The 20,383-nt window shown below is 38.2% G+C and overlaps 1 protein-coding gene and 1 pseudogene across 1 annotated transcript in view; both read left to right on the top strand.

Moving 5' to 3' along the window:
- Positions 1 to 20,383, top strand: part of PARD3B (par-3 family cell polarity regulator beta) — a 1,020,734-nt gene that overhangs the window by 876,259 nt on the left and 124,092 nt on the right. The window lies entirely within an intron of this gene.
- Positions 12,682 to 13,542, top strand: LOC116869100 (annotated as a pseudogene).

Below are 20,383 nucleotides of genomic sequence, written 5' to 3'. Positions count from 1 at the left end.
GTGAGATGAGAAAGGGCAGTAAAAGTAGTTTGACTGTTAGTACTTATAAATATCCAACATCTTAAAGAGATGTTTTAATATTTATATGCTGTGGAATACCCTCCCCCCTGGAGAGCCAACTGAGGATTGATATGAACCCATCCAGAAATAGAATTCAAGAGATATAATTTTACACAGACTTTTAATTAATCCTGAGCAAGCATTCTAGATTTCCTCAAACTTGGCCATTACTCAGCTCCTCACTTTCTAAATTTCTAAATTGTCTCTGAGCACAGAGCTAGGAGGAATATTCTCTACATTGCAAAGGCAATGGATTTTCTATATCAAGGTCAGTAGGTGGTCTGGCCCTGAGCCATACCCGTCCTTAGAGCAAAGCCTGGCTGGATATTCTTATTCCACTTTCTCTACTGATTTCCTATTTTCTCTCTGGCTTAGTTTCCTCACCTCTAAAGTGAGCATAATCATAGTGCCTACATACGACCATTACAAGAATTTAATTGTATATTGTATACTGTATACATATATGTACAAAAAATAGCATCTGTCAGTTAATAAACATCATTTAAGTTACTATTATATATGCTAGTACATAGGTATTTATATCATTCTACTGTTAAGATTACCATTCATCACCTAGGAATGAATCGAAGTTAGGTGGAAAATTCTAAAAGGACTTTCTCAACTTAGTAGATTTTCTTTTTTTTTAATTTGGTGGACCATTTCCTGCCAATACGTGACTTCATGTATTTTTATTTCCTTTTTTCATAACCTTATCCTTAGAGTTACTATATATAGTCATATTTTATATAGCTATAATTATTTTTAACTCTTTATTTTGAACTTTTTATAAAGTCTCAGGAAGTTGCAAATAGAGTGCAGAGAAATCCTTATACTCTTCACCAAGTTTTCTCCAATAGTTACAACATGAAAACCAACAATTTGACATTGATACAAGGTATGTATAGTTCTGTGCCAAGTTTATCACACATGTGGCCAGTGCTACAATCAAGATACAGAACTATTTCATCACCACAAAGGTATTCCTCATGCTATACCTTTATAGTTATACCTTTCTTCTCCCCATCCCCAAACCCTAGCAATCACTCATCTGTTTGCCATCTCTATAATCCTGTCATTTCTAGAATACTACCTAAGTGGAATCAGATAAATGGGGAACTATGTGATCTGTGAGATTGGCTTTTTTCACACTGCATGATGGCCTTGAGATCCACCCAAGCTATTGTAGGTATTATACGTTCATTCCTATTTATTGCTGAGTAATATTCCATGGTATGGTGGCTATCATTTACCTATTGAGGGACATTTTAATTGTTTCCGGTTTGGGGACATTACAAATAGAGCTGCTATAAATAATCATCCACAGGTTTTTGTGTGAACATAAGCTTTGTTTCTTTTTTTTTTTTTTTTTTTCTATCTGTCAGGCCTTTTATTTCCTTTTCTTACCGTATTGCACTGGCTAGAATTTCCAGTAGTATGTTGAATGGCAATGGTGAGAGCAAATATTCTTGACTTGTTCTCAATCTTAAGAGAAAAGCATGTGGTCTTTACCCCATTGAGTATGATGTTGGCCATATGTTTTTCTGTAGATGTATTTATCAAATTGGGAAAATTGTCCTAATTTCTAGTTTTCTGAGGGTTTTTATCATAAATGGATATTAAGTCTTATTAAATGATTTTTCTGCTTCAACTCATATGATCATGTGGTTGTTCTTTTCTACCCGATTAACATGTTGAATTACATTTATGGCTTTTCAACCATTGAACCAGCCTGGAATAAAACCTATTTGGTCATGGTATATAATTGGTCATGGTATATAATTCTTTTCAGTTACTACTTAATTTCATTTGTTAATATCGTGATAAGAATTTTTACACCTACATTTATGAGATATATTGGTCAGTAGTTTCATTTTGTTTTCTTTTATTTTGTACTCTCATTGGGTTTAGTACCAGGGTTCACTGGCTTCATTGAATAGGAAGGGAAGTGTTATCTCTTCTTTTTCTGGAAGAAATTGTATATAACTGGTGTTACTTCTTTAAACATTTGGTAGAACTCTCCAGAGAAACCATCTTGGCTTAAAGGGTTCTTCTTTGGGAGGTTTTTAATTAGAAATTCGATGTCCCTAATAATTAGAAAACTATTCCAATTATCTCATATTGTATGAATTATGGTAGCTTTCACTTTTCTAGGAGTTGGTCCCTTTAAGTTATCAAATTTATGTGTGGAATTGTTCATAGCATTTCCTTATTGTTCTCTTGATAGGATGTTCTCTCACTGAACTGCAGAGTCTCTTGTAATATCCTGTTTCATTCCTGATATTTGTAATTTGTCTCTTTTATCTTACTTCGTCTGTCTTGTTGGAGCTTTGTCAATTTTATTGATCTTTTCAAATACCAAGTTATTTTGTTTTATTAATTTTCTCTGTTGTTTTCGTTTCCAATTTTACTGGTTTTTGTTCTTTATTGTTTCCTTTTTTCTGCTTGCTTTGTTGGTTTCTTTGTTTGTTTTTTCTCCTTTTTTTTCTTTTGTTAAATTTAATTATTTTTATTAACATATAATGTGTTATTTGCCCCAGGGGTACAAGGTCTGGGAATCCTCAGGCTTACACATTTCACAGCACTAACCATATCACATACCCTCCCCAAAACCCATAACCCAACCACACTTTCCCTACCCACTCCCCCCAGCAACCCTCAGTTTCTTTTGTGAGATTAAGGGTCTCTTATGGTTTGTCTCCCTCCTGATCCCATCTTGTTTCATTTTTTTCCTTTGCTATCCCCCAAACTCCCCGCCCTGCCTCTCAAATTCCTCATATGAGAGAGATCATATGATAATTGTCTTTCTCTGATTGACTTATTTCGCTCAGCATAATACCCTCTAGTTCCATCCACTTTGTTGCAAATGCCAAGATTTCATTTCTTTTGATGGCTGCATAGTATTCCATTGTATATGTATATTTATATATATATACCACATCTTCTTTATCCATTCATCTGTTGATGGACATCTAGGTTCTTTCCATAGTTTGGCTATTGTGGACATTGCTGCTATAAACATTCGGGTGCATGTGCCCCTTCGGATCACTACATTTGTATCTCTAGGGTCGATACCCAGTAGTGTGATTGCTGGTAGCTCTATTTCCAACTTTTTGAGGAACCACCATGCTGTTTTCCAGAGTGGCTACACCAGCTTGCATTCCCACCAACAGTGTAGGAGGGTTCCCCTTTCTCTGCATCCTCACCAACATCTGTCCTTTCCTGACTTGTTCATTTTAGCCATTCTGACTGGTGTGAGCTGGTATTTCACTGTGATTTTGACTTATATTTCCCTGATGCCTAGTGATGTTGAACACTTTGTCATGTGTCTGTTGGCCACCTGGTTGCCTTTTTTGTACAAATGTCTGTTTATGTCCTCTGCCCATTTCTTGATTAGATTATTTGTTCTTTGGGTGTTGAATTTGATAAGTTCTTTACAGATTGTGGACACTAGCCCTTTATGAGAATATCATCTCCCATTCTGTCAGTTGTCTTTTGCTTTTGTTGACTGTTTCCTTGCTGTGCAAAAGCTTTTAATCTTGATGAAGTCCCAATAATTTATTTTTGCCCTTGCTTCCCTTGCCTTTGGCGATGTTTCTAGGAAGAAGTTGCTGCAGCTAAGGTGAAAGAGGTTGCTGCCTGTGTTCTCCTCAAGGATTTTGATGCATTCCTTTCTCACATTGAGGTCTTTCATTCATTTGGAGTCTATTTTTATGTGTGGTGTAAGGAAATTGTCTAGTTTCATTCTTCTGCATGGGGCTATCCGATTTTCCCAACACCATTTGTTGACAAGACTGTCTTTTTTCCATTGGACATTCTTTCCTGTTTTGTCAAAGATTAGTTGACCATAGAGTTGAGGGTCCATTTCTGGGCTCTCTATTCTGTTCCATTGTCTATATGTCTGTTTTTGTGCCAGTACCATACTGTTTGGATGATGACAGCTTTGAAATAGAGGTTGAAGTCTGGAATTGTGATGCCACCAACTTTGGCTTTCTTTTTTCAACATTCCTTTGACTATTTGGGGTCTTTTCTGGTTCCATATAAATGTTAGGATTATTTGTTCCATTTCTTTGAAAAACCGTGGTGGTATTTTGATAGGGCTTGCATTAAATGGGTAGATATCTTTAGGTAGCATAGACATTTTCATAATATTTTTCTTCCAATCCAGGAGCATGGAACATTTTTCCATTTCTTTGTGTCTTCCTCAATTTCTTTCATGAGTACTTTATAGTTTTCTGAGTACAGATTCTTTGCCTCTTTGGTTAGGTTTATTCCTAGGTATCTTATGGTTTTGGGTGCAATTGTAAATGGGATTGACTCCTTAATTTCTCTTTCTTCTGTCTTGGTGTATAGAAATGCAGCTGATTTCTGTGCATTGATTTTATATCCTGACACTTTACTGAATTCCTGTACAAGTTCTAGCAGATTTGGAGTGGAGTCTTTTGGGTTTTCCACATATAGTATCATATCATCTGCAAAGAGTGATAGTTTGACTTCTTCTTTGCTGATTTAGATGCCTTTTATTTCTTTCTGTTGTCTGATTGCTGAGTCTAGGACTTCTACTACTATGTTGAATAGCAGTGGTGATAGTGGACATCCCTGCCGTGCTCCTGACCTTAGCAGAAAAGGTCTCAGTTTTTCCCCATTTAGAATGATATTCTCTGTGGGTTTTTCATAGATGGCTTTGATGATATTGAGGTATGTACTGTCTATCCCTACACTTTGAAGAGTTTTGATCAAGAAAGGAAGCTGTACTTTATCAAATGCTTTTTTAGCATCTATTGAGAGTATCAAATGGTTCTTGTTCTTTCTTTTATTAATGTATTGTATCACATTGATTGATTTGCAGATGTAGAACCAACCTTGCAACCCTGGAATAAATCCCATTTGGTCATAGTGAATAATCCTTTTAATGTACTATTGGATCCTATTGGCTAGTATTTTGGTGAGAATTTTCACATCTGTCTTCATCAAGGATATTGGTCTGTAATTCTACTTTTTGATGGGGTCTTTGGTTTTAAGATCAAGGGAATGCTGGCCTCATAAAATGAGTTTGGAAGTTTTTCTTCCATTTCTATTTCTTGGAACAGTCTCAGGAGAATAGGTATTAATTCTTCTTTAAATGTTTGGTAGAATTTCCCTGGGAAGCCGTCTGGCCCTGGGTTCATGTTTTTTGGGAGATTTTTGATGACTGCTTCAATATCCTTACTGGTTATGGGTCTGTTCAGGTTTTCTATTTCTTCCTGGTTCAGTTTTGGTAGTTTTTACGTCTCTAGAAATGCATCCATCTCTTCCCAATTATCAAATTTGCTGGCATATAGTTGCTTATAATATGTTCTTATAATTATCTGTACTCATTTGGTTTTGGTTGTGATCTCTCCTCTTTCATTCATGATTTTATTTATTTGGGTCCTTTCTCTTTTCTTTTTGATAAGTCTAGCCAGGAGTTTATCAATCTTATGAACTCTTTCAAAGAACCAGCTCCTAGTTTTGTTGATTTGTTCTACTGTTTTTTGGTTTCTATTTCATTGATTTCTGCTCTGATCTTTATGATTTCTCTTCTCCTGCTGGGTTTAGGCTTTCTTTGCTGTTCTGTCTCCAGTTCCTTTAGGTGTGGGGTTAGGTTGTGTACTTGAGACATTTCTTGTTTCTTGAGAAAGGCTTGTATCACTATACACTTTCCTCTCAGGACTGCTTTTGCTGTGTCCCACAGATTTTGAACAGTTGTGTTTTCATTTTCATTTGTTTCCATGAATTTTTTCAATTCTTCTTTAATTTCCTGGTTGACCCATTCATTCTTTACTAGGCTGCTCTTGAGCCTCCATGTTTTGAGTTCTTTCCAACTTTCCTCTTGTGATTGAGTCCTAGCTTGAGAGCATTGTGGCCTGAAAATATGCAGGGAATGATCCCAATCTTTTGGTATCAATTGAGACCTGATTTGTGACCCAGGATATGATCTATTCTGGAGAATGTTCCATGTGCAGTAGAGAAAAATATGTATTCTGTTGCTTTGGGATGGAATGTTCTGAATATATCTGTGATGTCCATCTGGTCTAGTGAGTTACTTAAAGCCTTTATTTCTTGTTGATCTTTTGCTTAGATGATCTGTCCATTTCAGTGAGGAGGGTGCTAAAGTCCCCTACTATTATTGTATTATTTTTTATGTGTTTCTTTGATTTTGTTATTAATTGGTTTATATAGTCTGCTTCTCCCATGTTAGGGGCATCGATATTTAAAATTGCTAGATCTTCTTATTGGACAGACACTTTGAGTATGATATAGTGTCCTTCCTCATCTCTTATTATAGTCTTTGGTTTAAAATCTAATTTATCTGATGCAAGGATTGCCACCCCAGCTGTCTTTGGATGTCCATTAGCATGGTAAATTGTTTTCCACCCCCTCACTTTAAATCTGGAGGCCTCTTTGGGTCTAAAGTGAGTTTCTTGTAGACAGCATATTGATGGGTCTTGTTTTTTTATCCATTCTGATACCCTGTGTCTTTTGATTGGGGGCATTTAGCCCATTTGCATTCAAGGTAACTATTGAAAGATATGAATTTAGTGCCATCATATTGCCTAAAAGGTGACTATTACTCTGTATTGTCTCTATTCCTTTCTGGTCTGTGTTACCTTTGGGCTCTCTCTTTGCTTATAGTACCTCTTTCACGATTTCTCATAGGGCTGGTTTTGTGATTGCAGATCCTTCTAGTTTCTGTTTGTCCTGGAAGCTTTTTATCTCTCCCATTTTCAATGACAGCCTAGCTGGATATAGTATTGTTGGCAGCATATTTTTCTCATTTAGTGCTCTGAAAGTATCATGCCAGTCCTTTCTGGCCTGCCAGGTCTCTGTGGACAAGTTTGCTGCCAATCTAATATTTCTACCATTGTATGTTACAGACTTCTTATCCTGGGCTGTTTCAAGATTTTCTCTCTGTCACTGTGACTTGTAAGTTTTACTCTTAGATGATGGGGTGTGGTCCTGTTTTTATTCATTTTGAGGTGGGTTCTCTATGCCTCCTTGATTTTGATGCTTGTTCCCTTTGTGATATTAGGGAAATTCTGAACTGTAATTCGTTCCAATATACCTTCTGCCCCTCTCTCCCTTTCTTCTTAAATAAGATAAGGTGGTTAGAGAAAGAAAAAAAAAGAGAGAGAAGAGAATGTGATCAGGCTGGAGATTTGTTTTTTTTCTAATGGAAGCATTTAATGCTAAATTTCCCTCCAGCTCTGCTTTAACTGTATCCTATATATTTTGGTATGTTGTGCTTGCATTTCTTTCAGTTCAATGTTTGTTTGTTTTTTAATTTTCCTTGAAACTTCTTTGACCCATGGACTATTTAGAAGTGTGTTGTTTCATTTCCAAATGATGGGAGACTTTCCTATTATCTTTCTATCGTTGATTTATAGTTTTATCCCATTTTGGTTAAAGTTAAAATAAATTCCCATGATTGTAGATTTATTAATTTCTCATTTTAATCTTGTTAATTTTGACTTTTTACATATTTTGAAGCTTGTTATTAGGTTCACAAAAATTTAGGAATGTCATGAATTGGGATTGACCCTTTTATCATTATGACACATTTTACTTTATTCCTAGGAGTGACTACTGCTTCAAAGTCTACTTTGTCTGATATTGCTATAGCTATACCATCTTTCTTTTGCTTAATTTTTGCTTAATGTATATTTTTCATCTCTTTACTTTCAATATTTCTGGATCCTTATATTTAAAGTGTGTCTTTTGTAAGAGATATATAGTTAGATTTGGTTTTGTTTTGATATCCAGTCAAACAATCTGTATTTTAATTGTAGTATTTAGTTTGTTTACATTTAATGATACTGCAGATATAATTTGATTTAAATCTCTAACTTATTCTCCATTTTCTACTTTTCCACCCACTCTGTTTGTTTTTCTGTCCTTTCTTCTTTTTAAAGTGTATTAATCAAGAATTTTGTATGATTCATTTTTTTTTTTACCTCTGTGAGGTTGTTGTGTGTTCTTCTGTTCTCCTTTTAGTTACATTTATTACTCAAAAGATTATAATATATATTCCTGATTTATTGTATTTCAAAATAAATTAGTACTTTTATCATTTCTTTTTTTAACACATAAACATTAATTTATTTCACAGTTTGTAGAAGAACATTGGCTTAGAAATTAGATATATTACAATGGAATGTGGTAAATTTTATATAAACACACAAGCATAAATTCTTAAAAAACTATATAATTTGGGTATAATGTTTAATTTAGAGTAGACATTTATTTTTGAATTATTCTCATTAAATTAGCAATTACCAGTAAGTTTAAAACATGCTTTATATATTTTTTTTAATTTTTTAAATTTATTTTCAGCATAACAGTATTCATTGTTTTTGCACCACACCCAGTACTCCATGCAATCCGTGCCCTCTCCAATACCCACCACCTGGTTCCCCCAACCTCCCACCCCCTGCCCCTTCAAAACCCTTAGATTGTTTTTCAGAGTCCATAGTCTCTCATGGTTCACCTCCCCTTCCAATTTCCCTCAACTCCCTTCTCCTCTCTAACTCTCCTTGTCCTCCATGCTATTTGTTATGCTCCACAAATCAATGAAACCATATGATAATTGACTCTCTCTGCTTGACTTATTTCACTGAGCATAATCTCTTCCAGTCCCGTCCATGTTGCTACAAAAGTTGGGTATTCATCCTTTTTGATGGAGGCATAATACCCCATAGTGTATATGGACCACATCTTCCTTATCCATTCGTCCGTTGAAGGGCATCTTGGTTCTTTCCACAGTTTGGCAACCGTGGCCATTTCTGCTATAAACATTGGGGTACAGGGATGTGGAGAAAGGGGAACCCTCTTACACTGTTGGTGGGAATGCAAGTTGGTGTAGCCACATTGGAGAACAGTGTGGAGATTCCTCAAGAAATTAAAAATAGAGCTTCCCTATGACCCTGCAATTGCACTACTGGGGATTTACCCCAATGATACAGATGTAGTGAAAAGAAGGGCCATCTGTACCCCAATGTTTATAGCAGCAATGGCCACGGTCACCAAACTTTTATCATTTCTTAAACAAGGCATAGAACTTGGAATAGTCTAACTTCATTTAATCCATCTACTTTTTATACTATATTTTCATGTATTTTAAATATACATATATTTATACATATGTAAATATATATGTTTTATATGGTAACTATTTAGGGTTTTTAAAGATTTTATGTATTTATATATTTATGTGTGTGTTTATTTATTTACTTGTGAGTGAACAGAGGGAAAAGTAGAAGGGGAGGAAGAGGGAAAGAATCATGAGCTGAGTCCAAGTTGAGTGTGGAGTCCAACACAGGGCTCAGTCTCACAACACTGAGGTCATAACCTGAGCTGAAATCAAGAGTCAGACACTTAACCTACTGAGTCACCCAGGCACCCCACTATTTGTTTATTTTAACTGTTTCTATTGTTCTTTCTTTCTAAGTATCTTTGCTTCTATATGGAATATTCCTTTTGACCTTTATAGTTTCCCTAGTATTTCTTGTAATATAACAAATCCTCTCAATTTGTGTTTCTTTAAAAATTTTAAAAATTTTATCTCTATTTTTTTCTGGGTATATAGTTATCAGATCTTTTTCTTCTTTTAACGTTTTGAAAATATCATTCTATTGTTTTCTGGCATTTAGTGTTTTCACCAATCTGTTGTCAGTTACTCCTTTGAATATAGTGCATCTTTTTGTCTTCAATTATTTTAAAATCTTTCTATCTGGTTTTCAGCAGTTTCAGTACAAGGTGCTTATGTGTGTATGTGTGTGTGTGTGTATGTTGCTGTGTTTAAAACTGGGTAAGGGTTTGTAGAGCTTCTTAAATCCATTTTTCATCAATTTTGGAAAATTCTCAGCCAGTATCTCTTCAAATATTATTTCTATCCCATTTACTTTCTTTCCTTGTGGTACTCTAATAATGCAAAAATATTAGATCTTTTTATACAGGTGCGTGTTTCTTGCTCTGTGTTCTGTGCTTTTTTTTTTTTTTTTTAATTTAACCTGTGATTCAGTTTGGTTATTTTTGAATGCCTTTGTGTTCCAGTGTACTAATATTGCCTTCAGCTGTGTCCAGTCTTCTATTAAACCCATTTATTGAGCTCTTAATTTTAGTTATGGTGATTTTCAGTTTTAATGTATCCATTTGTTTACTCTGAGGTTATACTTCTGTGATTAAATTTTCCCTTTTGTCATCTTTTTTTCTTGAACATATTAAAAATAGTTATTTTGAGAACCATGTCTAATAAAGTAAATATCTGGATTAGCCTTGAGTCTTTTTACATTATTTGATTTTCCACTTTGTTTTCAGTCCTTTGGTCCTATCTCCTGGTATGCATTGATTGAATGCTAGACATAGTGCTTGAAAATTATACAAATAATCTCAGGCTGATGTTATCTTTTTCCAGAGAGGATTTACTTTGCTTTCTGACAGGCAGTTTAGGGTCATATTGATTTATTCTAACCTTTGAGTTAGATGACTAGAAGTTGGGTTTTAGTTGTGGTAACAGATAGTTTATTAGTAATTTACCCTCACTCCTGGAATGTAGCCTTTCTGTTCCTAACTGTAAATCTGAGTTGTTTACTCAGACCCTTCTTTCTTAGCAGACCATGGACTCTAATTTCTATCTTGCCAATCCTGTGCGAATGTCAACATTTCTTCTCAGTCTCCACATCTTAGCCTTTAGGCTCTGCTCATTTTTTTTTTTTTAGCATCTGATCCTGTGCCATTTATGAATTAGCAAAAGACTTGCAGAGAAAAGTGCCACAGAATATAGGCTCAATTCAATGTGCTTATCTAGTCTTCAGAATCATTCTTGGGCCCTCAAGTTCTGGCTTCTTTAGGTCTCCAAAGCCTCCAAGCAGACTTTTGTTTTGTTTTGTTTTCTTCTCATGTCTGTCCAACTATTCCTGTTCTTTTCATGAAAGTGAGAATGTGGCCATGTCTTTGAGCATTACCAAAAATGGAACTCCCTTAACCCATTTTTAATGCTAAGTGTTAATGTTATGATAACGTAAATTTATAGTCAAAAGACTTGGTTGTTAATGGGCTAAAGGAACTAATATAAATGAAAGCCACTTGTAGAAGGCTTGGTATATAGTGGGCCCTCGTAATTGGTTTTAGATTTGAATTTAAATATATACCGATTTTGGAGAAGGTGTAGAAGAGATTGGTCATTAGCATTCAATTTTGTCATCTTTGTCTTCTTGTTGATGCCCCACAGAACAACAGTACCTCATGCTATGCTCTTGAGCATCAGTCTCATGAACCTTTACCTCAGTCGCATTTCCAGGGGTTCTCTCTCCCTACCACGCTCTCACTCAGAGACCGTGTAAGCCATCCTCACTATTCTGGTGGTCACGTTTAGCAAGAAGGAGGACAGGTTTGTTTTATCCTGCAATTCATACCTCAGTGTTCTAAAGAGCTAATCAGGTGGCTCTCCACTCCTACCACAGCTTCTCCCTGCTGCAGCTTTGCTCCTGCCTCATTCTTCTGGCAGGGAGGCCAGTGTTGGTAAAAGTGGGCAAGCATCTTAAAAATGCCAAGAAAAAGAAGCAGAACTAAATCTAAGTGTCTTAGAAATTTGAGACGTTATAGTAACAAAAGCCTTGTTTGTGCTTAATTCCTTCCAGTTTCAAGTCTGGAAAACAAATTTCAGAAGCATATGTGATTTCTGAGACTCAAAACTAATCCACTGGAAAACAAGAAATGTAAAACAGTAGACTTCATTAGTAAATTTTAGTACATGCAGTTTTGAAGAGGCTCAGTTCATAAATTTCCTTTTGAGGCTTTTTAAAAAATTTTTTTCTGTGAGAGAATTTCTCCAAACTTACCTATATCAAATAAAGTAGGTCCAGAGTCTGTTCAGATGTGAGTTTTAGGCTCTAGAAATATAGTTTTTAGGAGGATTTTCAAGACTAAGGATGATGACAGTTATGATGATGGTGATGGTAGCACAGAATAGTATTTATTGAACACCTAATATTTGCTCAGTATTAAGACATTCTACATATATTGTATTGCCTCTTGAGCAGTATTTAACTGTCTGTTTATTACTTCTGTTGAGATTATTATCTTTCTCCTCATGTGTTCAAAGCATAAAATTTGAATTTGGGTGTAAATCCTAGGTGTATATCTTGATTTTACCACTTAGTGGTCCTTAGCCATAGTGTATAACATCTTTGAGCCTCTCTTCACCTCCAGGGGAAATGATTCCCTGTCTCATAAGATTTTGGGGCACTTCAAGTGTTAATGCCTGTCAAGCCTATAGCACAGTAGCCTCATTTTGAGTGCTCAAACAAATTTTAGTCATTTTTTTCTTATTTTTCTACCACTATTGATTAAGATGCCCTCTCTTTCATTAGATCAGTTAGGGGAGGAAGTAGAGAATGGAAATATCTAAAAATATAAGAAAAGGGGATTTCAGAAACCACCGGTGATATGTCCTGAACCAGTTTAGCTCCCAGGTCAGGACTTAGGAAACATGGTTCTTTAACACTCATGTGAGTTCCATAAAATTTACTGTTTAATAAATCCCCATTCAGCCTTTCTGCGCTACTTGGGGAGCGGTCCCTTAGTGGTGTTTAGGAAACTTTCACAATGTCCGGAGTCCTTGATGCCCTGCAAATGAAGGAGGAGGTTGTCCTCAAATTCTTTATAGCAGGAACCCACTTAGGTGGCACCAACCTTGACTTCCAAATGGAACAGAACATCTACAAAAGGAAAAGTGATGGTGTCTTCATTATAAATCCAAAGAGAACCCGGGAGAAGCTTCTGCTGGCAGTTAGTGCCATTGTTGCCATTGAAAAGTCAGCTGATGCCGGGGTCACCCATGAATACTGGCCAGTGTGCTGTGCTTAAGTTTGCTGCTGCTAATGGAACCACTCCCATAGCTGGAAGCTTCACTAACCAGATCCAGGCAGCCTTCTGGAAGCCAGGACTTCTAGTGGCTACTGATCCCAGGGCTGATCACCGGCCTCTCTCAGAGGCATCTAATGTCAACCTGCCTACCACCACTCTATGTCACACGGACTCTCCCCTGCGCTATACGGACATTGCCATCCCTTGCAACGAGGGAGCTCACTCAGTGCGTCTGATGTAGATACTGGCCTGGGAAGTTCTGCGCATGCGTGGCACCCTTTCCCATGAACACCCGTGGGAGTCTGTGCCTGGTCTCTACTTCTACAGAGATCCTGAAGAGGTTGAAAAGGATAAGCGGGCCACTGCTGAAATGACAATGACCAAGGAGGAATTTCAGGGTAAACGGACTGCTCCACTCCTAGATTCACTGCTACTCCGCCTGAGGCCGCAGACTGGTCTGAAAGCGAGCAGGGGCCCTCCGTGCCCAATCAGCGGTTCCCTCCCGAGCACCGGAGCCCTCAGCCGGCCACTGAAGACTGGTCCGCAGCTCCCACTGCTCCGGCCACTGAATGGGCAGGAACAACCCCTGAGTGGTCTTAAACGGCTCTTGCACAAAGGCAAACAAAATGGAAATATTAACAGAAAATAAACAGTTTCTTAAAAAAACGAAAAAAAAAATCCCATTCATTCAACAAATATTTATTGCATAACATTTGGGCAAAGTCCTTATGGTCATGGAACTTAAGATCTATTGGAAGAGAGAAACATTAAATTCTTAATTATAATCACTCCTTAATTATAAATACTAGTAAGGAGAGGCACACTGTGCTATAAACATATTTGACATTGTGAAGGATCCAAGGAAGGATTAACTGAGAAAATGACATTTAAGTTGAGACAAGGAGAGTGACTAGTTAAGAGCAGTTTGGTGGTGAAAGGGGAATGAAAGGCATTTCAGACAAAAGAGCAGCAGGGGAAGAAAATCCTGATGTGCAAAGGAGCTTGGCATTGTGAAGAAGTGAAAGAAGTTTCTCTTACTGACACCAGGTAGAGAACAAAGAGGTTCAGTAATTGGATGGGTTAATCAGTCTGCATGGTACCTTTCCTTCGTGGGACCAAGAGGTATGCCCTAGCACAAGTCACAATATAGAAAAGGTTCCCATTTTCTTCACTGCATCTGAGGGCACCCATCACTCTCAGCTTATTCAGGGACATGTGTTCTCCCTCCCAGAGACCTAACCCATTTCCCACCCATCTCTCATTCTCAGGGCTATACGATGCCTTATTAGTCTGATACATGTATGCTTCTGCAGTTAATGATCAACTTTAAGCATCCAAGATAATGGTTCTCAAACTTGAGCTTGCAGAATCACCTGGAAGGCTTGTTGAACCACAGAGCTCCTGATTTAGTAGGTCTGAGACAGAGCCCTAAAGTTGACGTTTCTAACAAGCTGCGTGTGGCACTGGTTTCCACACCAAGGTAAGCTACTAGGTTAAGGTGTCGTCCCTCTTTCCACGATTTGCCAGTCACCTTTAGTTCCTTAACTCAAAGGAAAATTGCTCAGGGAGTTTTTGAGGGGAACATCCTAAAATCAAAACTAAACTCTGGGGACGACTGCTACATTTGCCTAATGGGACTATAGCTTTTCAACATCAAGACTGAACTTAAAGAACTGCATTCCCAGAGCTTAGCACATAGTAGGTACCCAACATAGGATTGTTCAATGGATTGACGATCAGTGAAGGAATCACAGAATGGATATGACTTAGCGGATTTTATACATTAGTATTTGGAAAGCTCTCCTGATTCCTTTCAGCCTGAAAGGTCTTCTAGGAGGATAAATTGTCATTCTCTTGGAATCCAGCCTCAGAAATTGCAGAGTCAAGATATGCTTGTATTTTAAGTACTTACTTGGATTAAAAACTGAATTGCTAACAGGATTACAAAATGCCAAGTTTGCTGAGACTCAAATTGTTTATGCGCATGTTTGGTTCTAAGTTCTTTCGTCAATCAGTACATTTCTGTTTCTAATTACAGTCAATGTTTGTGGGTTGTTTTTTTTTTTTTTTTTGACACCTGCACATGAATTCGCAGTCAAAACCAGCTTCAGTAATTTGCACAGGTATAATATAACTAAAACGAGGCTCGTAACCACCGATGTGTCACCTATGCTACGAGTCTAATGAATTCAGAGGTGTTGTACCTCAATTCACATTGGGATTCAGGAAACGGTCTGCTATTTTTCCCATTTTCACTCCCACGGTGTTGTAAAACATTTTTAATGAACACTCTAACAATTTTCCTCATTCCAGGAGCATGGCATTTTCAGTAGATGATGCAACATAATTTTCATTTGTGATTCCTTATGTATGCCCGTCCTTGGAATCTCTGTATTTGGATGCAAGAAAAACGAAAATGCCCAGGATTACCATAATTCTCCAAAATGTAATGTCTGCTACTGCCACCATTCAAATTAGTTACAGACTCGTAGTCAAGTCCCTGAAGTTTGGAAGTGGTTTTGAGGGGGCTAGCCGTCACATCTCAGATATGACCTAGGCACTGGCTCATGGGTCATAGCCTTCCATATACTGTGATGAAGAACCATCCTAAACAATTCTGTGCCCAGTTTTTAACTTGCACCCTGACTCTGGCTGACACCTGTAGAATGGCAGGTAATTTCTCTGTGGCTTCTAACAATCAGAGGCCTAGTTAGAGAAAAAGTCATTTCAGCATCAGTTAACAATTATTTTTTTGCCCTGAATATCCTCCTCTGCCCTCTTATTTGGTTTGAACTAACTCACCTCATTGGAGTCAACCACTGAAAAAGAATGGGCTGCCGGATTTTTTGTTTCTGCTAAAACATATCTTGGGGATGACATCTCTTTTTTCCTTAAAACGTAAAAGTTGCAGAATGTGAACAATGGCTGCAAAATATTGTTGCAAGGGCGTACTCCATAAGGAGAACTCAACCGAAATGGGAAGGTTCCCACACCTGTGACACCTTTGGGTATCCAGAGTAGTCGGGGCCTGGCCAGACACTGCCTTCGGGCCCCTTCAAAAGGCAGCAGAATGATGTCAGTGTTAACATTTCACTGCACATTAATTCTTCAAAAAAAAAAAAAAAAAACAAAACACCTGTCATTTAATTTAAGTGCTTATATGCATATGGTTAATTAAGAAGCCAAAATTGGCCATAAGCTTGGTGAGCTCCAAGAACAGGGAGAGAGAGATCATTACGCTTCTGCTCATGGTTTAGCTATTTGTGAACCAGCTGATAATGTGCAAAATTAAGATTTCGTAAGTGGCATTTTAAATGAATGGTTAATGGCTGAAGATTAATTAAACAGCCAGAGTTGCTGAAGAAAAGCCGTTTAAAAATTATGTTTGTAGGCCAGTCAGTTGCACGCTGAACTGAAATCCTGATAGATTGTTACCTTTCTGTTTACCAAGAGAGCATTTTAACAAAGCGAGTCTCCGGAAGCAGGAGAACCCACCTCTCTCACACACCAGGCAGCCACGCATTAGCCTCAGGGATGTTCCATTGGAATAAAAACTGCCAAGGAGGAGAACGGACTAGAAAAGTGTTCTATGGAGGGATCTTCATCTAAAAAGGTAGCCAGGCATATTTTATTTCTTTTGTATGTGTTGCATAGTTCTGAGTTAGAGTAGGCAGAACCTATGGGGTTTTTGAAGAAGCTACTCGAATTCTGTAAGAGAGACAAAGAGTTGCGGTATATTGTTTTCAAGCTGGAGTGGATACTTCTTTAAGTCTGAAACTGCTTGCCATCTTGGAGGTAAAAACAAAACAAAACAAAACAAAAAAACCTTATTTTGTACCACTGGCTGTACCACGGGTTCTCTGAACAAAGGTTTACTTTGTGCATAAGAGGTATTATAAAATATTTTTTGAATTTGTTTGTCATAGCTCAACTCAATAAATATTGAATAAATGAATGAATGAGCTACCTCCAAGTTGTGTGTGGGGGAATGTCAAAGTCTTCTTTATTTTTTTTTAAAGATTTTATTTATTTATTTGACAGAGAGAGAGAGGGAACACAAGCAGGGGGAGTAGGAGTGGGAAAAGTAGGCTCCCTGATGAGCAGGGAGCCTGATGCAGGACTCAATCCCAGGATCCCGGGATCATGACCTGAGCCAAAGGCAGACTCTTAACGACTGAGCCACCCAGGTGCCCCTGTCAAAGGCTTTTTTAAATGCCTTTGCATTTGTGGTTCAATGGCCACCCTCCTTTTCTTCTGCACCAGGTATCGGAGTGTGCCTGTGCAATGACTATGTCCCAGCCTCAGGGACCATGTAGTCTAGTGGAGGAGACATAGGCATGTCAACAAGCAACTTGCAGCCATGCTAAATACAGTCAGAGCAGTCAAGGAGGGGAGTTAGGAATTGGGGGATTGGGGGGGCAGTGGGAGGGGTACAGGAAAATAGTGTATTTTCCTATCGTTCGGAAAGGAAATTACTTCTACCTATTTTTTTAAAAAAACACTAACGTCAAACTGTAATTTTTCTTTTTGAGTTCACACGTTTCAATTCCCTGCTCCCAGGCAGAAGACCCACATCATGCAGGCCAGACAGTTGTGTCTCCTGTTTAAAAGTTCCCTAGAGAAGGAAATCCTGCAGCCTCCCTGGGTATCCTGTTCCAGTGTTTAATCACTCTTCCAATCAAGAAGTTAATCCTATTTCCTCTTCTCCAGCCTTCTTTGGCTTGGTGGACCCTGTAAAACACCCAGGAGACCCCTCGGAAGCCTTGAGAAGTTAATTAGTCGACACTGGGCTGCTCTGGGTTCACCTGTGCGCCTTGTCACAGTGAGGCTGTGTACATGCACGGTTGTGATGATAATGATTTTGTTAGATTGCTAGTAAGTCAGAATCGTGTTCCTCCTGGTCTAAAGACAATGAGAGCCAGTTGACATTCTAGTGTGTCTGAAAGAAGCTGTGTTTTTTTTTTGTTTTTGTTTTTGTTTTTTAATTTTATTTATTTACTTGACAGGGAGATCACAAGTAGAGAGGCAGGCAGAGAGACAGGGGGAAGCAGGCTCCCCACTGAGCAGAGAGTCCAATGTGGGGCTCGATCTCAGGACCCTGAGACCATGACCTGAGCTGAAGGCAGAAGCTTAACCCACTGAGCCACCCAGGCACCCCTGAAAGAAGCTGTTTTATTACATGTAGAGCTACCTGTTAAGTTAGACACCACTGAAGTTTGGCCTCATGTCATAGAACTCAGAAACCGAATGGTATAATGTTGATAAGTAATAATATTAAGCATGATTAATAATATAGCCAACACTAGGCATTACTGAGAATTTGCTCTGGCTAGACACTGTACTAGTTGCTTCGCATGGATCATTTCATGCCCTGACCACATGACCAGGTGGGACTATTACTGTCCCCGTACAAATGAGGGACCCGAGCTGCACAGAAGTTGAGGGACTGGCCTGATATCATCAGGGATGGGCCAGGATTGATACCTACCTAGCCTGAACCCAGAGCCTAGATAGACATTTAACCACCGTGCTGTGTTGACCACTGTATTCATTTTTTAAAATTATTTTCTTTCTCCAGAGTTCTGTTTCATTCTGCACTCTTTTTTCCTCCCATGTGTATGAAGTTCAACTCTATAAACTTTGCTTGTGGAAGGTGATAGCACTGCTGCATAAGGGTCCCCAGGCCAGGGACTGTTCTTACTGTAGTTACGGGCAGTTGGTGGCAAGTCCCTTCTCCTTTAAAGAAAAAAAACCAAAAGGCAATAGCGGTTCACTTGAGAAAAACTGACAATTCATAGCTTTTCCTCTCTGATGAAAATCAAATTGATGCAAAAGGAAAGAAAACGGGTACTTCTGGGAGGAAACCTGTGCTGTTGAACAGACAGGGTAAAAACTGTGCTCGCAGATTCCAGAAGCATCGGGGGAGCAGTGATGTCCAGTAACTGTGGCTAAAAGCTGCATTAATTGACGAGCCACGGGTTGGAAGCTACCTCCAACCAGGATCCCTAACTCACTGGTGCTCTTTTCATAAGCCAAGTAAGATGGGGGGGAGGAGGTCACCTTCCATGGGGTTCTCCAGACAGAAAGGAAGCAGCTGTGACCCAGTGGCTTCTTTCTACAAAGGAAAAGCTTGGCTTTTCAAACTGCTGCATTCAGATCACCAGGGGATCTTGTTAAAATGCAGATTTTTGATTCCAGAGGGCTGAGGTGGGCCTGAGATTTTGCGTTTCTAACAAGTTCCCGGGGACACTCACCCTGCTGGTCCCGGAACCACGCTGTGGTTAGCTGGGGTGCGGACTGGAATGAGGCAGGGCTTAATTGGTATCGATTTCTTAAACCACGTAAAATAAACATGTGGCAAATCTCTTGAAAACCTTCTGAAGTTTCAGCTGTCAGTTCCTCGTATTGGTGAGTTGGCAGAGAAAGCTCATTCCTTTCCAGGCCAGAACATTCCTTGCTCAGGTTCCGTATCCTGGGAGGGAGAGTATGGCTTTCTGTTTGTGGACTGGTATTGCAAGTGCAACCCTCAGCCTCAGTGGTCCGTGTTTGGACCTCTTGATGCGCTCTGAGAAGCCTCTAACATCTTAGCAATATGCTCTGTCTCCACACTTGAATAGGTGTAAATTCGAATTTCTTTCCACGGGTGCTGTTACCAACCTGCCAAGAAAAATTTTACCACTACAAATCAGTAATCCATTCTTTCCACCACACCCCATTCAATTAAGAGTCTCCATGGCTCTGTTTACTCCATCATTTGATTTAAAGGCAGTTACATTACAATTATGTATTACTTGTGGACTGGCAATATTTTAACTAAATCCTATCTTAACTCCTCTGATAAAGGATATCATCCTCATTGACCTTCTCCATAAGCACAAAAGTTTCTGGAGTATGTCCTTTTGGATGTTTTTTTTGAATGCCAGGATTTTAGATAAAATTATGTATTCCCTTTTTTGAGCAACAACAACAAAAGTTGACACCACTTGAGCCATTTATAGCAATGAAGAGAGAGAAAACAAGAATTTTTTTTTTTTTCTGGGGGTTGGGTTGCATTTCAGTGTATTTATCAATTATGGAAAATATCACTGAATTAGAATAAATAAGAAGATGTTCTCAATGAGACTTCCTTCTCTGTGTGAGAAACAGTCAAATGGAGAACAGAATCCCTAAGCCCAACCTAATGTCCGGAGACTGGAGCTGCTTAACCTTAGTTTAGGGCAGCTCTGTCCAATAGCAATAAAATGTCAATCACATATTTAATTTTAAGTTTTCAGTAGCCTCATTTCAAAAAGTAAAATTAATTTTATATTTAACCAAATATATGCAAAATACAATTTCAACACATGTTCAAAACAGTTATAGAGCTATTTTACACTCTTTTTTTTGTACTAAGTCTTCAACATCTGGTGTGCATTTTGCACTTTACAGCCCATCTCCATTT

The sequence above is a fragment of the Lontra canadensis genome, unplaced genomic scaffold, assembly GCF_010015895.1.
Source record: "Lontra canadensis isolate GAN:19392208 unplaced genomic scaffold, GSC_riverotter_1.0 scaffold18, whole genome shotgun sequence".
Classification (NCBI taxonomy): Eukaryota; Metazoa; Chordata; class Mammalia; order Carnivora; family Mustelidae; genus Lontra; species Lontra canadensis.
This window is presented reverse-complemented; position numbering and strand designations above follow the sequence as displayed.